This window comes from Podarcis raffonei, chromosome W, assembly GCF_027172205.1.
Source record: "Podarcis raffonei isolate rPodRaf1 chromosome W, rPodRaf1.pri, whole genome shotgun sequence".
Classification (NCBI taxonomy): domain Eukaryota; kingdom Metazoa; phylum Chordata; class Lepidosauria; order Squamata; family Lacertidae; genus Podarcis; species Podarcis raffonei.
The window spans coordinates 5,673,767-5,693,042 of record NC_070620.1 but is presented as its reverse complement, the minus strand read 5'-3'; the positions used below and the strand labels follow the sequence as shown (position 1 = coordinate 5,693,042).

General features: G+C 45.9%; 1 pseudogene; it reads right to left on the bottom strand.

Moving 5' to 3' along the window:
• Window positions 1–3,602: 3,602 nt before the first annotated feature.
• LOC128406042 (E3 ubiquitin-protein ligase RNF183-like) lies at window positions 3,603–4,192 on the bottom strand (annotated as a pseudogene).
• Between the last annotated feature and the right edge of the window lie 15,084 nt (window positions 4,193–19,276).

The following is a 19,276-nucleotide window of genomic DNA, read 5'->3' as shown; positions in this document are numbered from 1 at the left end:
ATAGTTAGCAATATTTGATAGTCCTGTTCCTTGTTTATGGATGACCGAGGTATAACTCTCCTTCCAAGAGTCCGGTAGCTTTTAGGGGTAGGGATAAAGCATCTTCTAATTTTTTTATAATAAACAGCTGGAAGACTGTCAGGACCCTGATTTTGATCTTTGAATAGAATGCTGTACTTCCATCGCTGTAATGGGGAAATTCAAAGTTATTAATTTTTTCCAGCTATTTTGTTTGGCTACCTTAGAGTTTACTCTACAGGCTTTTTCTATTTTTTGTGTTACCTCTGATTCCTCAAGTTCTAACCAGACAGCGAGTTCTTTGGCTATTTTTCTCTCTATAACTTCCTCTGTCTCCTCCAATAATCCACTGAATCTCAATGTATTTTATCTTCTCTGCATTTGTAAAATTGCCAGAGAGTCCCAGATTGCTTCTTGTTGTTTCCTCAAATCCACTGTTTCCTCTCGTCTTTTATCGCATGCACTTTATCGCTGTATTTTTTTCTGCCCTTCTTCTAAATTCTGAGATTTCTCTTTAAGGTCATGCACGGTTTTTATTAATTCGGAATTTTTTTGTACCAAATTGTGTACCTGATCTGATAAATCCGCTGTAATTTTAACATTTTCATCTAATTTAACCTTCATTGACATAAAATTATCCTCTACTATTTTAGCATTTTCATTTACAGTTAAGATCTGCAATGTCTTTTCATAATTCCAATAATAATTCCTTGATATCCACTGCTGCATCTAGATCATAAGCAGAGCTTCTCCTTGCTTGTGTGCCTTGTGTAGCCAACGATGCAGTAGGAGGTTTTTTACCAGCCATTGCTGGGAATTTCTTTAGTCTCTTTAAATATGTAGCTCCTACCATACACTTTCTTATTCTCAAATTTATACGTGGTTCAGTCTATAATAAGATACTTCAAATTCATTCACATAAATTCTGAGTAGCAAGGTTAATAATTATAACTTCCAAATTCATTTACAATTTTTACCTGATAAATTTAAAAACTCACTAATTTAAGACTGAATTATATTGTGCAGTTTATCCAGTCAAATAATAATATAATTCCAATAATTGATTAATTAAATGAAACCATATTGATAATAAAAAGAAAAAAGAAGTAGGGGGGCTGGGAAATAAATGAACATAAATAAATAGGGACACGGGTGGTGTTGTGGGTAAAACCTCAGTGCCTAGGACTTGCTGATCGTAAGGCCGGCGGTTCGAATCCCCGCGGCGGGGTGAGCTCCCGTCGTTCAGTCCCAGCTCCTGCCCACCTAGCAGTTCGAAAGCACCCCTAAGTGCAAGTAGATAAATAGGTACCGCTTTATAGCGGGAACCTAAACAGTGTTTCCGTGTGCGGCGCTGGTGCTGGCTCGCCAGCTGCAGCTTCGTCACGCTGGCCACGAGACCCGGAAGTGCCTTCAGACGGCGCCGGCTCCCGGCCTCTTGAGCGAGATGAGCGCGCAACCCTAGAGTCGGTCACGACTGGCCCGTACGGGCAGGGGTACCTTTAAATAAGTACTAATGCGAAACAGATACTATAAGAGAAGAGAAAAAAATGGGGTGATAAGAAAAATAAAGAAAAATTAAAAGGGACAAAGTGGGGAAAAAGACAGGAAAAAGAGAGAAAGAGAGAGAGGGAAAAGAGAAAGAAAGAGGAAGACAAAAAGGAAAAAGTTTTAAGAGAGCGACAAAAAGCTAATGTTCTGCCAGCAGAGAGGAATTTTCAGTTTGAGTGCTGTATCTTCTTTTCTTCACTACGTGTCTCAACTCCGTCAGATCTTGCTGTTGAGTGAGTGCGCAGCCTTTACCTCTAGAATGAAATTTTAGTCCAGCTGAAACCGATGACAGCCAATCCACTGACAGCACATTACTGCTGAGTCTTTCTGACCCAGCACTTCCATAGAAAGTATTGCAGGCTGATTGCATAAGCCAGTTGCATCAGCTAGCAAACTCAAGCCTGCAGACTTACTATCTCTCACATTGGTCCTAGAACAATGCAGCAGTATGATTGGTCCGCAGGAGCCACCCAATCCAGCTCCAGGTGGAAGTGAATCCACAACCTGATTGGCCTACAGGAGAATCCCGGAATTAGCCAATCACGTGTGGCCCATTGTGTAAATAATGTATATAAAGCAGATATTGTGGGGAAACTTTCATTCCTTGCTAATATGAGCTGAATAAAGAGCATGAAATCCACACTCAACTCCGAGTATATTTCACTTGCCTAGATGGAGGATATGGAAGGGCGTGTGTAGAAACTGGCCTGCTGTACAGAGGTAACATTTACATTAGCTGCCCTACTCACTTTTGCCTCTGCCCCCACCTACCACCAGCATGTGGTGCTCAGAAGGTTGCCCAGAACGGAATGAGGTAATTGGGTTGGGGGAAAAGATTTTCCACCCCTGAATTGGCATTTCCTTGTAGGGAAAGGCAATGCAGCCCCCCCCCCAAGTTCATTTTGTGTGTCCCTTTCCCAATCCACCCTGTCCACACTAAACCTACCTTTTTGCAAGATCCAAGAGATTGCTTTGATCCTGTTATCAGCCCCCACTCTTACAAGCTGATGCAATTTGAAACAAAACACTGCAGCGTAGATAAAAAAGTTTTAATGCCACTGCCGTTTGGCCCCCTTCTAACCAGTAGTGTGCACACTAGGAGAAAGAAACCCTTGAGCACCTGCCTTCATTGCATGCCTGCATGATGTGAGTACACAGAGGACCATCTTCAAGCCTGGACAGAGGACAGTTAAGATCTGCAGCCTTGGTGGTTCCACATTCAGCAGTGCAGTCAATGTTCTCTAGATGTTGGGAACTCTTCATTGGCTGCAGCAGAGGCATTTGGCACAGGGGAAGAGGCTGGTTTGGAGGGTCAGCATAGCTCAGTGGTAGAGCCTTACATGCAGAAGTTTCCAGGTTCAATCCTCAGAATCTCCAAGTAGGAATAAGAAAGACAGACCACTGCCTGAAACCCTTGAGAGCTGCCACTCAGCATAGACAATATGGAGCTAGATGGACCAATGGCCTGGCTGTAAGGCAGATTCCTATGTCCCTTTACTCCAAGTATGGGGAAACTTGGGCCCTCCAGATGTGGTTGTGTTACAGCCCCCATCATGACCAGAGATTATGGGAGTTGTAGTTCAGCAACACCTGGAATGAGAAAAGCTCTCATCTCCACACCGGCTATATTCCCATTATCCATTTTCACCCTCTTTAGCCAACTTAAGAAGCAGCGAGTTTGTTAGTTGAAATGCTCCCATTGCCCTGTCATGTCCTCATCCCCATCCCTATTTAAAAGCTCACAAGTAACCCTCAAGGTCAAATCCTGGGACCCAGTGGCAGTCCAAACCGTTTTGCTGTCTGGGGCGAAAGACAAGATGGCAGTCTCTCTCTTGTTCTATAGGCAGAATCTGACCAGGCTTTGAATCTTAAATCATAACTGGGCAATGTCTTCCAGCACACTTGAGCTGACTTGGAGAACTCAAGGCAGGCTGTGTGACACACACAAGCTAGTCCTCCCAACACTTTGCTGCTGCTCGCCAACCACCTCTACCCTGCCCTCAGCATCTTCCGCCTGAGGAGGCTGCTGGTCCCTCTCACCCCCAGCCCCCAAAGAGCTGCCTCGTCCAAAAGATGGAGAAGATGAGTAGTAAAGTCATGCTTAAGATGAGAGCCATCAGGTAGGTGAAAATCTGGAGCTGGGGGTTGCAGGCACACGCCCACATTGGGGAGCGGTGGTGGTTGGGCATGATTGTGGTGGCAGTGGTAGCACTAGCCGGGCGGCTTGGCTCACAGTAGCTCTCAATGCTTGGATCTCTCACTGGGCCCAGGTCCAGGGTGTAAACCCTGGGCTGGCAGAGGAAGTACCTGCTCTTGCGCTGCTCCTTCAAGCACAGCTGCCAACCCTACAGGATGATGTGGTTGGGCTCCAGGCACAGCAGGCGCAGGAGGGCTTCATTGGTGGGCAGCTCAGTGACAGGCTGGTCGGAGGGGAGGACAGTAGGGTGGCGGCAGAGTGAGCACTGCAAGCGGTTCTGGGCTGGGGACACCAAGCTGAGAAGAGCCAGGCACTTGATGCAGAAGGAATATTGGCACTAAAGGACCTTGGGGTGCAAAAAGTGTTGTCGTAAGGGTTTCAGCAGATGGGGCATTCAGCCTCCAGCCCCTGGACCTGCTTCTCAGCCATGGGGAAACCCAGTCAACAGCACAGCCTTCTTTGCTACCTAGGAGACTAAAAAACAAGGGCAGGTGGAAACCCAATGACAGTAATCATACAGCAGCATCAATGCAGTGGAACCTTTGGCCCACGAGAGGGAACGTTTGGCTTGCCATAGGGCCGTATTTACTGAGGCTGATGGGAGTTGTAGTTCTTCAACATTGGTGGGGGTGGGAGACAAGTTTCCCAACATCTGGTTTTTACAGCATCAGCAAATGCAAAGAGAGAGGTCCTCCACCCAAGGGAATTTGCAGTATGAAGTTTAAGAGTGGAAGTAAGCCCTTCTCTTGCAAAGCAATTGATAAGGCAAGGGTGGGAAGATAAACATCCACATCAGAACAGCCTGCTGGAACAGTCCAATGGCAATCTATTTTATTTTATTTTCAATGCAAAATTACAACAAAAATTACAAACATTGAATCCAAAATGAAACAGTACAAACAAGGAAAAAAACCCCAAAACACAAGAGAGGGAAAACACACACACACACACACAAACAAAAAAACAAAAAAACCACCACACATCTACAAATAATACCATATCATCATTCTAATCTAATCATTACTGTCAGGGGACTGCCATCGGAACAGGGAAGGGAAGGAGAGGGGCAGTTAGGTTACAGGGAACCTCCGAAAATCTTGTGAAGCAGTTCCCCTTCCTGTGGTGGGGAAAGCCACACCTCCAGTGGGGAAGAGGGGAAGGGACCAGAGGATGCTGCTGGGAGCCTCAGCACCGCTCCTGGGCAAGCCAGCCAGGAGGGAAGCACGCCTCTTCCGTCACCCACCCTGCGCAGAGGTGTAAAACGCAAAGAAGGAAGGAAAAGGCTGGGGGTGACTAAGCTATTATGTTGGGGGAGGACCCGGAAATGACCACTCCCGGATTCTGCTAGCGATTGAGGCAGACATGAACTTGTGGTTCTACACTGTAAATAGTTTTGCACCAAAATAAAACCTGTAAAAGACAGGTTGGAGTCCTGACTGGTTACTCACAAGCAACCACCATTGCCATCTGACAGCAATCCGGGAGTCATTGCGGTTGCTCAAGTGTAACAGCAGAGACACACACGATGAGTCACCTCAAAAAGGGAGCTGCAGGCGGAGGCACTGAGGGAGAGGAGGCGTGGAACGTAGCAGCCATGGTACAGAGGAACGTGGAGTTGGAGCCACACGTCATTGAGCTTGTAGTGAGGCTTGAGGAGCGCAGAGTGCAGGACCAGCAGGTCAGAACCACTCCAGTTGGGAGAAAAGTACCATTGCTGCTGAGCAAGTTTGGAGGGAAACCCCAAGAATACCTGGCATTTAAGACTGAGATTAAATACGCCCTGGACTTGCAAAAGAGGGCCACCCAATGGAAGTGCAGGTGTTAATCGATTCTGGGGCGAGTGAGAATTTTTTCAGCAGAGACTTTGCCTTGGAGCACCAGTTGCACCTGTTACCACTAGACTTTCCCTTGCAAGTCACCACCATTGATGGGAACCCTGAAACCAACCGTCTCCTTGATCTCAGACCCACTGAAAGAGGCGGTCATTAAACCGCTTCTTAAAAAAACATCTTTAGACCCAGCCAATATGGCTGTCAGCTTCGTTCTGTAGCTGACAGAGGCTGGGAATCTAAGCAAGCCAAGGGAGATAAGGACACTGGAATGTGGACTGGAATGTGAGAGGGAGGAGGGGCAGCCGAGTGGCAGAGTTTCAGAGAACAGAGAGCAAGCAGAAGATAGCAAAGCTCTAAACACCAATCTTAATTCAGAGACAGAAGGGGAGAGGCCGGGAATAGCTAGCCCAAAAACTTGAAGGCGCAAAAAGGTCAGTGAGAGGAGGGAAAAAGAGCGGAAGCGAAAGGTTTTTTTCCACTGTTGGAAGAAGAGGAAGGGGCGGAGTTTAGACTCGGCAACTGCTAACTTGGAGTCAGACACAGAGTGAAGGAGCTCCAGAGTGATTTATGTGTTTGAGCAATAAACCTGAGATAATTACTGCCGGTGTCTCGCTTCTGTGGGAGAGCCAAGCCATTACAATGGCCAACTATCGCCCAGTCTCCAATCTTCCATTCTTGGGCAAAGTGATTGAGCGTGTGGTTGTTGAACAATTCCAAGCTCTACCTCTCTTTCAAATCGGAACCAGTGAAGGCGGTGAAGGTCCTGTGCGAGTGCCTGGAGGCGGTTGGAGGATGGATGGTGGCTAACAGATTGCGGTTGAATCCTGACAAGACAGAAGTACTCTTTTCGGGGAACAGGGGGCGGGCAGGTGTGGGGGACTCCCTGGTCCTGAATGGAGCAACTGTGCCCCTGAAGGACCAGGTGTGCAGCTTGGGAGTCACTTTGGACTCACAGCTCTCCATGGAGGTGCAGGTGAATTCTGTGTCCAGGGCAGCTGTCTACCAGCTCCATCTGGTACGCAGGCTGAGACCCTACCTGCCTGCAGACTGTCTTGCCAAAGTGCTGCATGCTCTAGTTTTCTCCCACTTGGACTACTGCAACAGGCTCTATGTGTTAGTTTCTGTTTGTGCCACTGTGCAGCTGCTTAGAGTCACAAGACTCTGTTTACATTCAAGAGACAATCCAGGCTGTTGGAAGTCTCACGGAAGACGGATGTGATGTACTGGTTTCCTGTTCCTTTGTTTGTTTCAGTTGCTCTCTGCTCTCACAGAGAGAGAATGTGTTTTCTGTCTGCGTAGCTTAGTAATAAAACTCATAGAGATGTGGCCATAAATCTCATCACTTCCGTGTGCTGCTTTGATTCTCTGCATAATGGGAATGTGCCTGGAGGTCTCATCAAAGGCTCAGATCGTTAATCACATCGAAGGACTCAGCCGGAGGAAAATGAGCTTTATCAGCTCGGTCGAACGGAGATTTCAACATTTTTTGTTTCGGGCCCAGAAGAACATCAGAAAGAACGGAATGTAGGTTATCTTCTCTGTGTGTCAAGGGTGGACTTCGAACTTCAAGCCAAAACACTAACCGGCTGCGGCAGAAGGGTGCTTTTGGAATGCAGCTGCTTGTAAACAGACAGAGTCTGCCTTAAAGACTCAGACATGGCTAATCCAAAAGTACAGGAGGCTCTTCAAAATGTGATGGGAATTCCAAAGCTCTCAAAAGGTAATTATCAGGACTGGGTGCAGTATGCAGAGGCTCTGCTAAGAAAAGAGGGTCTGTTTAATGTGATAACAGATGCCCCCCCAGCTCCGGTGACCGAAGCATGGGAGGCTAAGGATTCCAAAGCAAGGGGGACTCTGACGCTTATTGTGTCCCCTGAAGAGTTATGTCTTTTGTGTGACAAGGACTCAGCCCAAAGAGATGTGGGACAGTCTCCAACAGTCACATTTAAGAACAGAGGCTGGTGCTTCTTTGCTCTTTTAGGCCAAGTTGCATGATATGGCACTTGCTGATGGAGCAGACGTACGTGCTCACCTCATGGAAATGCAGAATCTCAGGCATGAGTTGCAACAGCGTTGAATCACCTTTCCAGAGGCTGTGTATTCCTTCATGATTCTACATTCTTTGGGTTCAAGTTGGGAAGCGATTGCCAGCCAGCTTGCTATTTTGCCTACTGCTCTGCTAACGGTAGCGCATGTTACTGCTGTGGTGTTAAATGAAGCGGATCGGCGTAGTGCTAACTGCATCACTAAGGGGGAGTCCTCACAGATGTCATCCCAGAATGCAGTGGAACCACTAGATGGCGCCAAAGCTTTGAAGGCAGTGAAATGCTACTCGTGTGGATGTCTAGGCCACGTGAAGAGGGAATGTAACTATCCCAATGCCAAGGCAACAGAGCAGCACAGCGAAAGTTCAACGTGTGGAAAAGGCAAAGGTAAAGGCAAAGGTCAGAAGTCCAGGACAACGCAACTCAATGTTAGTTTCTGTTTGCCACTGAGCAGTGCTTTGGAGTCACAAACTCTGTTTACATTCCACACATTCCATACTGTTGGAAGTCTCACGGGAGACGGATGTGACGTTAGTGGTTTCCTGTTCCTTTGTTCCTTTGTTCAGTTGCTCTCTGCTTTCATAGAGAGAGGATGTATATTTCTTTGCTGTCTGCGTACCTAGAAAATAAACTCTTTACAATGTAGCCATAAATCTCATCACTTCCGCATGCTGCTGGAAACTCTGCTTAATGGGAATGTGCCTGAGGCCTCATCAAAGGCTCAGGTCGTTAATTATCGTCAGGGGCGACTAGGCCGGAAGATGAGCTTTATCAGTTTGGCCGAATGGAGATGCCGACATTTTGGGGTCTGGGCCCAGAAGAACAGACTGTAAGTTATCTTCTCTGTGTGTCAAGGAGATTGATGAGAGGTATGTGCTCGAGCCCCAGGAAGCCTGCCAGTCCCTAATTAAGGGTGGTCTTTGAACTTCTAGCCAAAGCTCTGACCGGTTGCTGCAGAAGCTCAGGAGCATGCAAAGGCCTCAAGAAGGGTGCTTTTGGAATGCAGCTGCTTGTAAATAGACGCAGCTTGCTTTAAAGACACAGAAGGCTAATGCCAGAATAATGGAGGCCCTTCGAAATGCCATGGCAATTCCTAAGCACTCAAAAGGGAATTATTTGGACTGGGTGTAGTATGCAGAGGCTCTGCTAAGAAAAGAGGGTCTGTTTAATGTGATAACGGACGTCGTCGTCCCCAGCTCCAGTAACTAAGAATGGGAGGCTAAGGATTCCAAAGCAAGGGGAACTCAGACACTTATTGTGTCCCCTAAAGAGTTATGTCTTTTGCGTGACAAGACCTCAGCCAGATTGATGTGGAACAGTCTGCAACAGTCACATTTGAGAATGGAGGTGGTAGCTTCTTTGTACTTTTATGCCAAGTTGCATGATATGGCACTTGCTGAAGGAGCAGACGTACGTGCTCACCTCATGGAAATGCAGAATCTCAGGCATGAGTTGCAAAAGTGTGGAATCACCTTTCCAGAGGCTGTGTATTCCTTCATGATTCTATATTCTTTGGGTTCAAGTTGGGAAGCGATTGCCAGCCAGCTTGCTGTTTTGCCTACTGCTCAGCTAACGGTAGTGCACGTAATTGCTGTGGTGTTGAATGAAGCGGATCGTCATAGTGCTAGCTGCATCACCAAGGGCAAGTCCTCACAGACATCATCCCAGAATGCAGTGGAACCACTAGATGGCGCCAAAGCTTTGAAGGCAGTGAAATGCTACGCGTGTGGACATCTAGGCCACGTGAAGAGGGAATGTAAACATCCCAAGGCCAAGGTAACAGAGCAGCGCAGCGAAAGCTCAACGCGTGGAAAGGCAAAGACAAAGGTCCGAAGTCCAGGACGACGCAACACAAGTCAATGGTCTCACGCCTCACTCCAAAGGTCCAGAAGACGTCTAGATCTTTCTTCATCGACGACTCGGGAGCTACCAGGCACGTCTGTCGGGACAAACACCTGTTCGTGTCTGTTACTCCACAGGAAGGTGCGATTCAACAAGCAGGTGACCACACGATTTCCAGTCAAGGCTACGGAACGGTTGTTCTTCACAGCTCTCAAAATTAGCTCTTATCCTCCAGTGAAATTACTTATACAGCCAAATCGTGAAATTAATGTCTTTTACCCAATAAAGAAGAAGAAATTCTCTCGACCTTAGTTAGCTAGTCCTTGCTTTAGATTATTTATAAGACGGGGAGACGGACTTCCTGTTTGCGCCTTCCCCGATCGTGCCTGATTCAAAAAAAATTTTTTCTTTACAAATCCAATTTCCGTATTACTCACGGGTTGTTGCTTTTAGAGTCCAATTGTTCACAAGAAGAAGTCAGCGCTCTCCGACCATGGCATGCGGTTTCACTCTGCAGGAGAAGCAGTCGACTCTCAGCACCGCGCCACTCACCCCGTCCCCCGTTCCGAAGCCTTTAAAAAGGCTCCTTCGCGGGTCGGGGGGGCGCAAATGGTGCCTGCTGAGTCACCAAGTTCACAGGCTTCAGCGCCTGTGATTTCTGAGGGTCCCTGCGTCGCCGCAGCGGCAAGACCCAGATCCTGCGGAGCCGATTCCCTCCGGAGCTCGGAGGGAATCCGCCATTAGCCGATGGCACTAACCCGGAAGTGCCCAAATTCTAATATTCTTTCAATTAACTGTATTATACTTTTGGGAGGGGTTTCAACAGTCAGAATCAGATGCTTTGATCTTATATTCCTTTTTCCCTAATGAGATACCTTTTATTTTATTATCATTTCTTATGTCATTCATAAATAATTCCAGTGACAAGGGGCAACCTTGTCTTGTCCCCCTCTCTATACAAAATTCTTCTGTTATTTCATTATTAAGAATAAGTTTGGCTTTTTGTTTCCTATATATTGCCTCTATAGCTTTAATATAATCTTCCCCCAGTTTCATTTCCTTTATGACCCTTTTCATGAAGTCCCATGACACCTGGTCAAATGCCTTTACTGCATCTATTGATATTAAAGCAGCCTTTTTGTCTGATCTTTCCTCTAGGTATTCTAGTAAATCTATTACATTCCAACACATTCAATGCCAGAGATCGTCGGTGCTGGCAGAGCTCTGAAAAAGCAATCCTCCCGGATTTACAATGCTACTCCTCCCCCCTGACCCACAGTCCGCAATTGATGGAGGACAGAGAAACCTGGGGGTGTTATCCCATGTAGTGAGACTACTTCGCCTTCCCATACCCAGGTCTCTGTCACGCAAGCCAGGTCAATCCCCTGCGAGACAAAAAAGTCATGCATGGTGGCGGTTTTGTTGCCTATGGACCTGGAATGCACAACACCAATGACAGAGGTGGGTAATCCCTGCTCGCCCTACCCTCGTTCCTTGGGATGGGGCGTAGATTGGAAGGGGTTCGAGCATCACTGCATCTCAAAACCCTTCACCAATAGTGATATCTAGCCCCACCGCCATTCCTCCCTAGCCCTTCAATAGTGGGAATCCTAGACCCCATACTAGCCTCCCCAATAGACGGGTAACATCCCCTCATTAACAAGTCATCCCTGGGCCAGGACTCCTGGGTCAAAATGGTAAGGGGAAGAGGTGAAGCTTTGATAGGGTAAGTATCCCTAGAAGATAAAACCCAACCAACCGCACCCCAAGCGGGGAGGACGGTCCCACGGTGTTTTGTTAACTGTCAATCCCCCTGCGGGAGTATTAATGAGGCATGTGCTATAAAATGGGGATTTCTGGCCAACAAAGAGCCAGCTTTGAATTCGGAAGATCTGTCCATCCTGTCTCACCAGGAGTACAGTAGAGAAGATCGATCATTCTCATAAATTTTTGGAACATTAGGCAAAGGTCCAGATATAGATTGGGTGCTGGATTTCTCCAGACTGTCAGCAACATAGAGTTATTTAGGTGTTGTTGCCATAGAAATGTCAGAGGTGCCAAATTCCTCATCTACTTCGATGTCGCTTGAAAAGGGAACAGGGAGTTGCACTGATGTCTTTCTATGGGGTAAAAAGCTGTTGGACGTCTTTAAATATTGTGCTCTAGGCTCTACTGTCCTTATATTTTGGGTAGAAATCTTAGTCTTTATACTCATTAGCCTCTTCTTCAGGTCTTGTAATTCTAGGCTTACAGAATTATTTTCTTCCTTTGGGCAGTTAGTATTTCTAGTGTTAAGCTTGAATTCCCTTGTCTGCATTAGCTTTGACTCTATGCAAGGAACCAATTGCCTCCTTGTTTCATCCTTAAATACCCTCACTGGGCGGAGAGAGTGGAACCACCATAGAGTATCCTTTATCTCCATGAGTCGAGATGGGAGGGCTGATGATCTAAAGGTCATAAATAGGCGCGCGATGTTTCCCAAGGTAGGCAGGAAGTGGAAATTTTCTAGATCTGCATTTCAGTAATGGTAATTCAGGAGCTGAGACAAGGACATAGTAATTTGTCTGTGGTTCATCCATCTATGATTGTATCGGTGAATCTCAAGCATTATCTGGTTCGTTTGCAAGACTTGACAGGACCTCACTTCATCCATAGTTCGAGTTGGTGAGTTGTTAACAAAGTCATTTCTTATCATCCTTATAAGCCCTTGGGCATTTAAAGGGGATGAACTGGTATCCAGTTGTTTCTCAATGTTAACTATTTTGGTGAGGATTTCATTCAGTCTTTGGAGAACCAGATCCATAGTTTCTGCAGACAACATGCAAATCTCTTGGTAGGGATGCGTATCCGGAATCGGTTGAAAGCAGGCTCCTCTAATATCTTGTTCTAGAGACATGGGTGGGTCAGCGTTAGGAGCGTTAGGAGTGGGAGGAACCCCTCCTGCTCCTGCTGTTGCCCTCTTGGACGGATTAGCTTTTTCTGGGAGGAGGGGGGTTGGGTCAGTGCCATCCTCCTTAAGGGGGGGAAGGTTACCCTAGCATTGTTACTCACTGTTTGTTCTGTTTGTTCCATTTCCTCAGCTTCCTCAACCCGCTCTGTTTCTGAGCCAAGGAAGACGGCGTTGGCTCTCTGCCAATTCTTTGTTTTAGAGGAATTATGAGTCCCAATTATACTATTCTGGCTCTTTGTACCTTGTTTTCTCCTTCTGGCAGGCATTCCGATAATTACCGTATTTTTCGCTCCATTGGACACACCAGACCATAGGACGCACCGGACCATAGGAGGGGGAGAACAGGGGGGGAAATTTTTTCTTGTTCTCCCCCTCTAAAACAAGGTGCGTTCATCCCTTTTGAGGTCATTATTAGGACTTGCAAACTCTGTAAAATATGAAACAATATGTTGTGAGCTGGGAATACTGCCTTTATCAGTAAGAGCATGGCTGAGGACCTTGAAATATTGGATCTTCCTCCATTATAGAGCCCTATCCCCTAATACTATACTTTACGATCTTTTAAGTGATAGTGCAATCTACAATCTATCAGTGATTTGTAGGAGAAAACTGGATTCGATAGGGCTCACTCTAACTGATTTTGAAATCTCTGATCCCAAAGATATATGGGAAATTATCAGGAAGACCCTCACAGAAAAAAGTGTTCTCGCCATGCTTGAGGTTGCAAAGCACAGCACCTGCTCTCCTATCCACCTAAATCTCCCTTTGTGTAGAGATTTCCAAAAGGGATACATGACAAATCTGAAGAAACATGAATCGTGTAGGCTGTTTATGTTGGCCAGATTTAACATGTTTCCCTCGGCGGTAGTGAGAGGAAGATACTTAGCTATCCCAGAATCAGAGCGTCTCTGTAAATGTAGAAAACAGGAACCCGATACTCTAGAGCATATATTCTTTTCCTGTGATTTTGGCAGCTATGCCAGAAGACAATTATTTGAGGCCCTAAAATTTAATAGACAGTTTTTTACACAACCAACTGTTCAGGACCTGCTGGCGGACAGCGATGATCAAATTACTTTAATAGCGGCTGAATTTTTAAGTGCTGTCCATGAAGAAAGAATGGGCCATGATAAAGAGACTTAGTGGTTTTTAATGGTAGGTGATGTTGTTGTGTTGTATTATATTATTTATGTACATTGATTTATTTTTTGGAGTTAAGAATAGGACTGGGATAAATTGTGTTCGCTGAGCCCGTATTTTATACAGTCTGTATATGATGTTTGTTTGTTAATGTGAGGTGTGATATGCCTAATAAAGGATTTTGAATTGAATTGAACAAGGTGCGTTCAAGGTACATTCACCCAGGCTTGTGGGGCTGGTGGTGGGGGGAAGCACTGCTTTCCCCCACCGCCAGCCTCAAAGATCCCTGAAGCCTTTGGAGCGCAGCACCCGCTGCCCTGGAGAGGCTGTGTGCGCAGCCATCCCCAAGCTGGAACAGCGAGACAGAGCCCTCCGCCTCGCTGTTCTGGCTTGGGAACAACCTTGCTAGCTTCTGCAGGACAGCGGGGTGAAGGCACCCCGCTGCCCTGGAGAGGCTGTGCGCGCAGAAATCCCCAAGCTGGAACAGCGAGACAGAGCCCTCCGCCTCGCTGTTCTGGCTTGGGAACAACCTTGCTAGCTTCTGCAGGACAGCGGGGTGAAGGCACCCCGCTGCCCTGGAGAGGCTGTGCGCGCAGAAATCCCCAAGCTGGAACAGCGAGACGGAGCCCTCCATCTCGCTGTTCTGGCTTGGGAACAGCCTTGCTAGCTTCTGCAGGACAGCGGGGTGAAGGCGCCTCGCTGTTCTGGCCTGGGAACAGCCTTGCTAGCTTCTGCAGGACAGAAGGACAGGACAGAAGGCTGTGCGCGCAGAAATCCCCAAGCTAGAACAGCGAGACGGAGCTCTAGGCTGTGGATGTGGATGTGGATGTGGATGTGGATGTGGCTGTGACTCTGGCTCTGGCTATCTTTCAGGTTCTGATTCTGAATGAGGGTCTGGCTCTGGCTCTGATTCATGGTCTCGCTCTGGCTGTGTCTCTGTTTCAGGCTCTGATGCTGTATCAAGCACAGTATCAGCCTCAGCCTCTGTTTTAGACTCAGGCTGTGGCTGTGGCTCTGTTTAAGGATCTGGCGCTGTATCAAGCACTGTTTCTGGCTCTATTTCAGGCTCCTGCCCAGTATCAAGCACTGTTTCAGGCTCTACCTCTGCCTCTACTTCTGCTTCTAGCTATGTTTCAGGCTCAGACTCTGTTTCAGGCTGTGTCTTTGTTTCCTGGCTCCTGCACTCTATCAAGGACTGTTTCAGACTCAGGCTGTGGTTCTAGGTTGTGGCTGTGGCTGTGGTTCTGGCTCTGTTTTGGGCTCTGGCCCTGTATCAAGTGCTGTTGCTGGCTCTGTTTCTGTCTCTGGCTATGTCTCTGGCTCTGCCTCTGGCTGTGTCTCTGTTTCAGGCTCTGACTGTGTATCTGGCTTTGGCTATGTTTTCAGCTGTTTGTCTGTTTCAGGTTCCAACATGGTCTGGAGCACTGTTTTCGGCTCTGGCTCTGGCTCTGATTCAAGGTCTAGTTCTGGCTCTGTTTCAGGCTCTGCCTCTGCCTGTGTTTTAGGGTTTTTTTCCAATTTTTTTTATTGTTTTTCCAAATTTGTAACAAAACAAACACAATACAAATATAAAACATACATAACATGTAACACACATAATGAAAAAAGAAACATAAAAACATTGCTTTCAATACCTAATTTAACTTCATTGTTAACTGACTTCCTCGAATCCCTCCTATCTGAATTTCATTTTATCTCCTTGTAGCAGTTCTCCTAAATCTTAATTCTAATAAATTAAAATCCATTTAATTATTATGTTTTTTATTTTTTTTATTAAAGGATTTTTTTATAACAACAAAAACATAACAATACAATACAATAAACACAACAAACAAACAAAAAAACAAGTACAATTTCAGATCTTGTTTTCTTATACCTTACTTCTCCGACTTCCTCATGCCTCCCTTTTCTGTATTCCAATTTCTAATCATTTATTCAGCAAATCTTCCCTTATTTTAATTTAGTTTGATCTTACTTATTCTCCTTATCTTATCCATTACTAATAGTAACCATTTATTTTCTAATCCAACATCATTTTAACTTTCATTAATTTTGTAATATTTCTTTAAATAGTCCTTAAATTTTTTCCATTCTTCTTCCGCTGCTTCTCTTCCCTGATTTCGGATTCTGCTCGTCATCTCTGCCAGGCCCATGTAGTCAATCACCTTCATCTGCCATTCTTCCAGGGTGGGTAAATCTTGTGTCTTCCAGTACTTCATTTAATTATTATATTCTACTCTTTTATTAATTCTAATCCCTATTGTTTAACAACCCATTATTATTATAATCCTCCGCCTATTTGTTACTTCCAAGTAACTTCCATTATCTTATATTACAATATTTTGCCAAATATTCTTTAAATTTCTTCCAATCTTCTTGAGTCTTCTCCTCCTTCTGATCATGGATTCTTCCAGTCAGGTCGGCCAACTCCAAAAAGTCCAACATCTTCATCTACCATTCTTCTATTGTTGGTATTTCTTGGTATTTCCAGTTTTTCGCTATTAGCAGTCTTGCTGCTGTGGTGGCATACAAAAACAATCTAACATCCTTTTTGGGCAATTCCAGACCTATTATTCAAAGTAGAAAGGCTTCTGGTTTCTTAATAAATGTATTTTTCAACATTTTTTTCAACTCATTATAAATATTTTCGACAGACTCCCCAGCGAGATGGCGACGTGAACGGCAGCCTTGTTCTATGCTCGGTAAAGCTTTGTTTTTACTATCTACTTTGGCGGGTTCTAAGGGCCCTAAGATGCCTTAAGGCGTTTATTTTAGAAGTTTTATGGTTTATGGTTCAGATTATTTCTACTTCTCCCATAAATCTGCAAGAAATTGCGGCAGATAAAGATAAACGCGGCAGATAAAGACTGTTAAAGGGAGTAGGGCTCATTAACAGCAAAACCTGCCCTGACCCTGCAATTTTGAGAAATCCTCTCCCTATTTTTCTTGCCGACATGAGAGGGAAGAAACGCTGCAGGCAGCATTCCAATGAAGCTACGAGCACGGCCAAAAAACAGACAAATATCAGGGATTTCCTGCCTGACAATGACCTAAATGAGATCTGTAGAAACTTCCCTACAGCAAACAGTTATGAGGCCCTAGCTCCCAGTACTACTCATGAGGAGCCTGCCGGCATTGTGGACGGCCTACAACTAGCCTCGAACCTGCGTATGAAGGAACAGACGGAACAGACTCTTGAGTCCCTGCAAAAAACTTCACCTGAATTATCCCAGCCACCAGTCCAGTTAAACAAGGACCGAGAGGCACTGGAACTGCTAATCTGCCAGACTGAGTTGATAACACATACCATCACTACCATCACCAACTTATATAAAAGGCTGGATGGGATTGAAAAGAAGCTTGAAAAAGTCTTTGGCTTGTTCAGTTGCCCCCCCTCACTTCCTCAGCTTAACAATATTGCAAACCCCGCTCACCTCTGCCCAACTGTGCAGGCTAACCTTGCACAAAAACAAGTGAGATGCCTGCCCAACCAAGTACAAAACTCAAGTCTGCAACTCCAGAACAGCAAACTTGCAGTACTGGTGGGAAACCACCCCTTGAATCACAACAAATGGGCGGATAAACATTCGGTTGCAAATTCCCTGACCCAACTGCTGGGGCAGACACTACGCCCCGTAGATATAGTGGACATCTCATGGCTGCCTTCTGGACCTTATATGAGACGTATGGTTATTAACTTTAGATCTGCCCACTGTGCGGCAAAGATTCTAGGACTAAGAAACCGTACAAGAAAATGGCACATCTATTTCACAAGGGTATTCACCAACCTGACCCGCACACCGCTATGCACCAGGATAGGTGCTGTCTGTGCTGATGCTGGGCCTGTGCGCCATAAAGAACAAATAGGCGGGGGAATGGAGCCGGGACACATTACCCCTCAGGGAGTGGCAAGCCTGCCCGCAAATGACCTAATTGATTTTCTACACCCCCCGCTTGGTACTCTGGTCTCTACGTGCAACGAGCCTGGTATTGGACTACCCAAGCCAGACCAGTTTGAAATGCTCTCGTCCTCATATGCCTCGATGCCGGAATTGGAGGCTTCCATTATTTTAAGTCCAATACGTAATCAAGATCCACAGCATTTGTCAAATTTTGACCCGCTAGCAGTACCGACACAAGAGTCAGCTGTTGACCTGCTACCTGTACAGCCTATATGGGTCGGCAAAGCCCTCGCTCTGCATAAACCAGCTGAACATCATGATACATCAGCTGATCATCATGATATTTGTAATGGTGTCATCAAAGATCCTTTGGGCCAAATCAACCTATTGGCCCCTCAGTTAAAGCCATCACACCTACCTTGGGACCAGCGACCTCAAACCTGGAACCACCAAGCAGGGCAGAAGGAGGAGGAGCCTAACTCAGGAGCCTCAAACCACCGGAAAAGAGATTGACTGCCACTATTTCCACCATCACCCTATTTCCACATCCTATCTTGGAATGTGGCAGGATGGCTATCTAAGCAGGGTGACGTCAACCTTCTGGATTTCCTCACAAAATTTCAGATTATATGCCTACAGGAGACATGGTGTCTAGATCTCCATGTCCCTTCTCTACAGGGATACGAAGCTTTTGCTACCCCTGCGATAAAAACAAATTTTTGAGGCCGACCTAGTGGTGGCTTAGTCACTTTTGTTTCCACCAAGCTAAAGTGCAAGGTCCGGCAACAGCAGTGGGCGAAGAGTAACAATCTACAAATCCTACTTATTTCTAGCAGTGAAGGAGGAGATTTCCTTTGCTTTAATATATATATCCCTCCTATAGGCACCCCTTCCCAGTCGTCACAAACCTGGGAAGATTTAGAGCTATGTTTGGAAAAGGCTGAACTAGAATTCCCTGGCATGGATATCCTGCTGGCAGGTGATTTCAACGCCAGGATAGGAAACGACATTAATACGTACTGCTCTAAATCTCAGTTACTGCCAGAGGCAGATTGGTTTATTCCCTGGTCCTCTGATGATAAGGTCTTGAATAAGGCAGGTATTAAATTAATGGAGACTGCCTTCAAACATAATCTGTATAATTTGCATGGTACCCATATGGACAGGTCAGGGGGTTTCTTTTCTTTCCTTGGGCCTAGAGGTGCGAGCGTTATTGATTATATCTTGGTCTCCCCAAAACTCTTGGAGAGGTCATAGGGCTTTAGGACTTTCAACAGAACTGAGAGTGATCACCTCCCTATATCAATTTCACTAATTCCCCGTGGTTTGGAGGATCCGCAATATCGCAATCACTGTGCAGACCCACCTCCAACTCTGGCCCTTCGCAGGCGTAAATGGAACAGCGACCTGGAATTCAAAATCAAACTACACCTGCATTCATCAGATTTACTGGCCTTGAGAGACCAGTGTATTTTATCTAATTCTGACCCCTTTCTAACATTTCAGCAGGTCTCAGAGTCGCTCTTCCCACTACTCACGAACCCCAACCCTCCCAAACAACAAAATAATTCGAGGGCCTGGTTCGATAAAGACTGTAGGAATCTAAGATCTTTGCTCAGGAAATTACAAAATAAGGTAAAACAGGAAGGGACCCTGTCCTCAGTGGAAAACCTGCACAGGTGGCGCTCTCATTATAAAAATACTCTAAAACTTAAGAAATCCCTCTATAGAAAGGAACAATGGGAGGCACTCGACAAGGCGATCAAATTGCGGGACGACAAAAAGTTCTGGGAAATAATTGC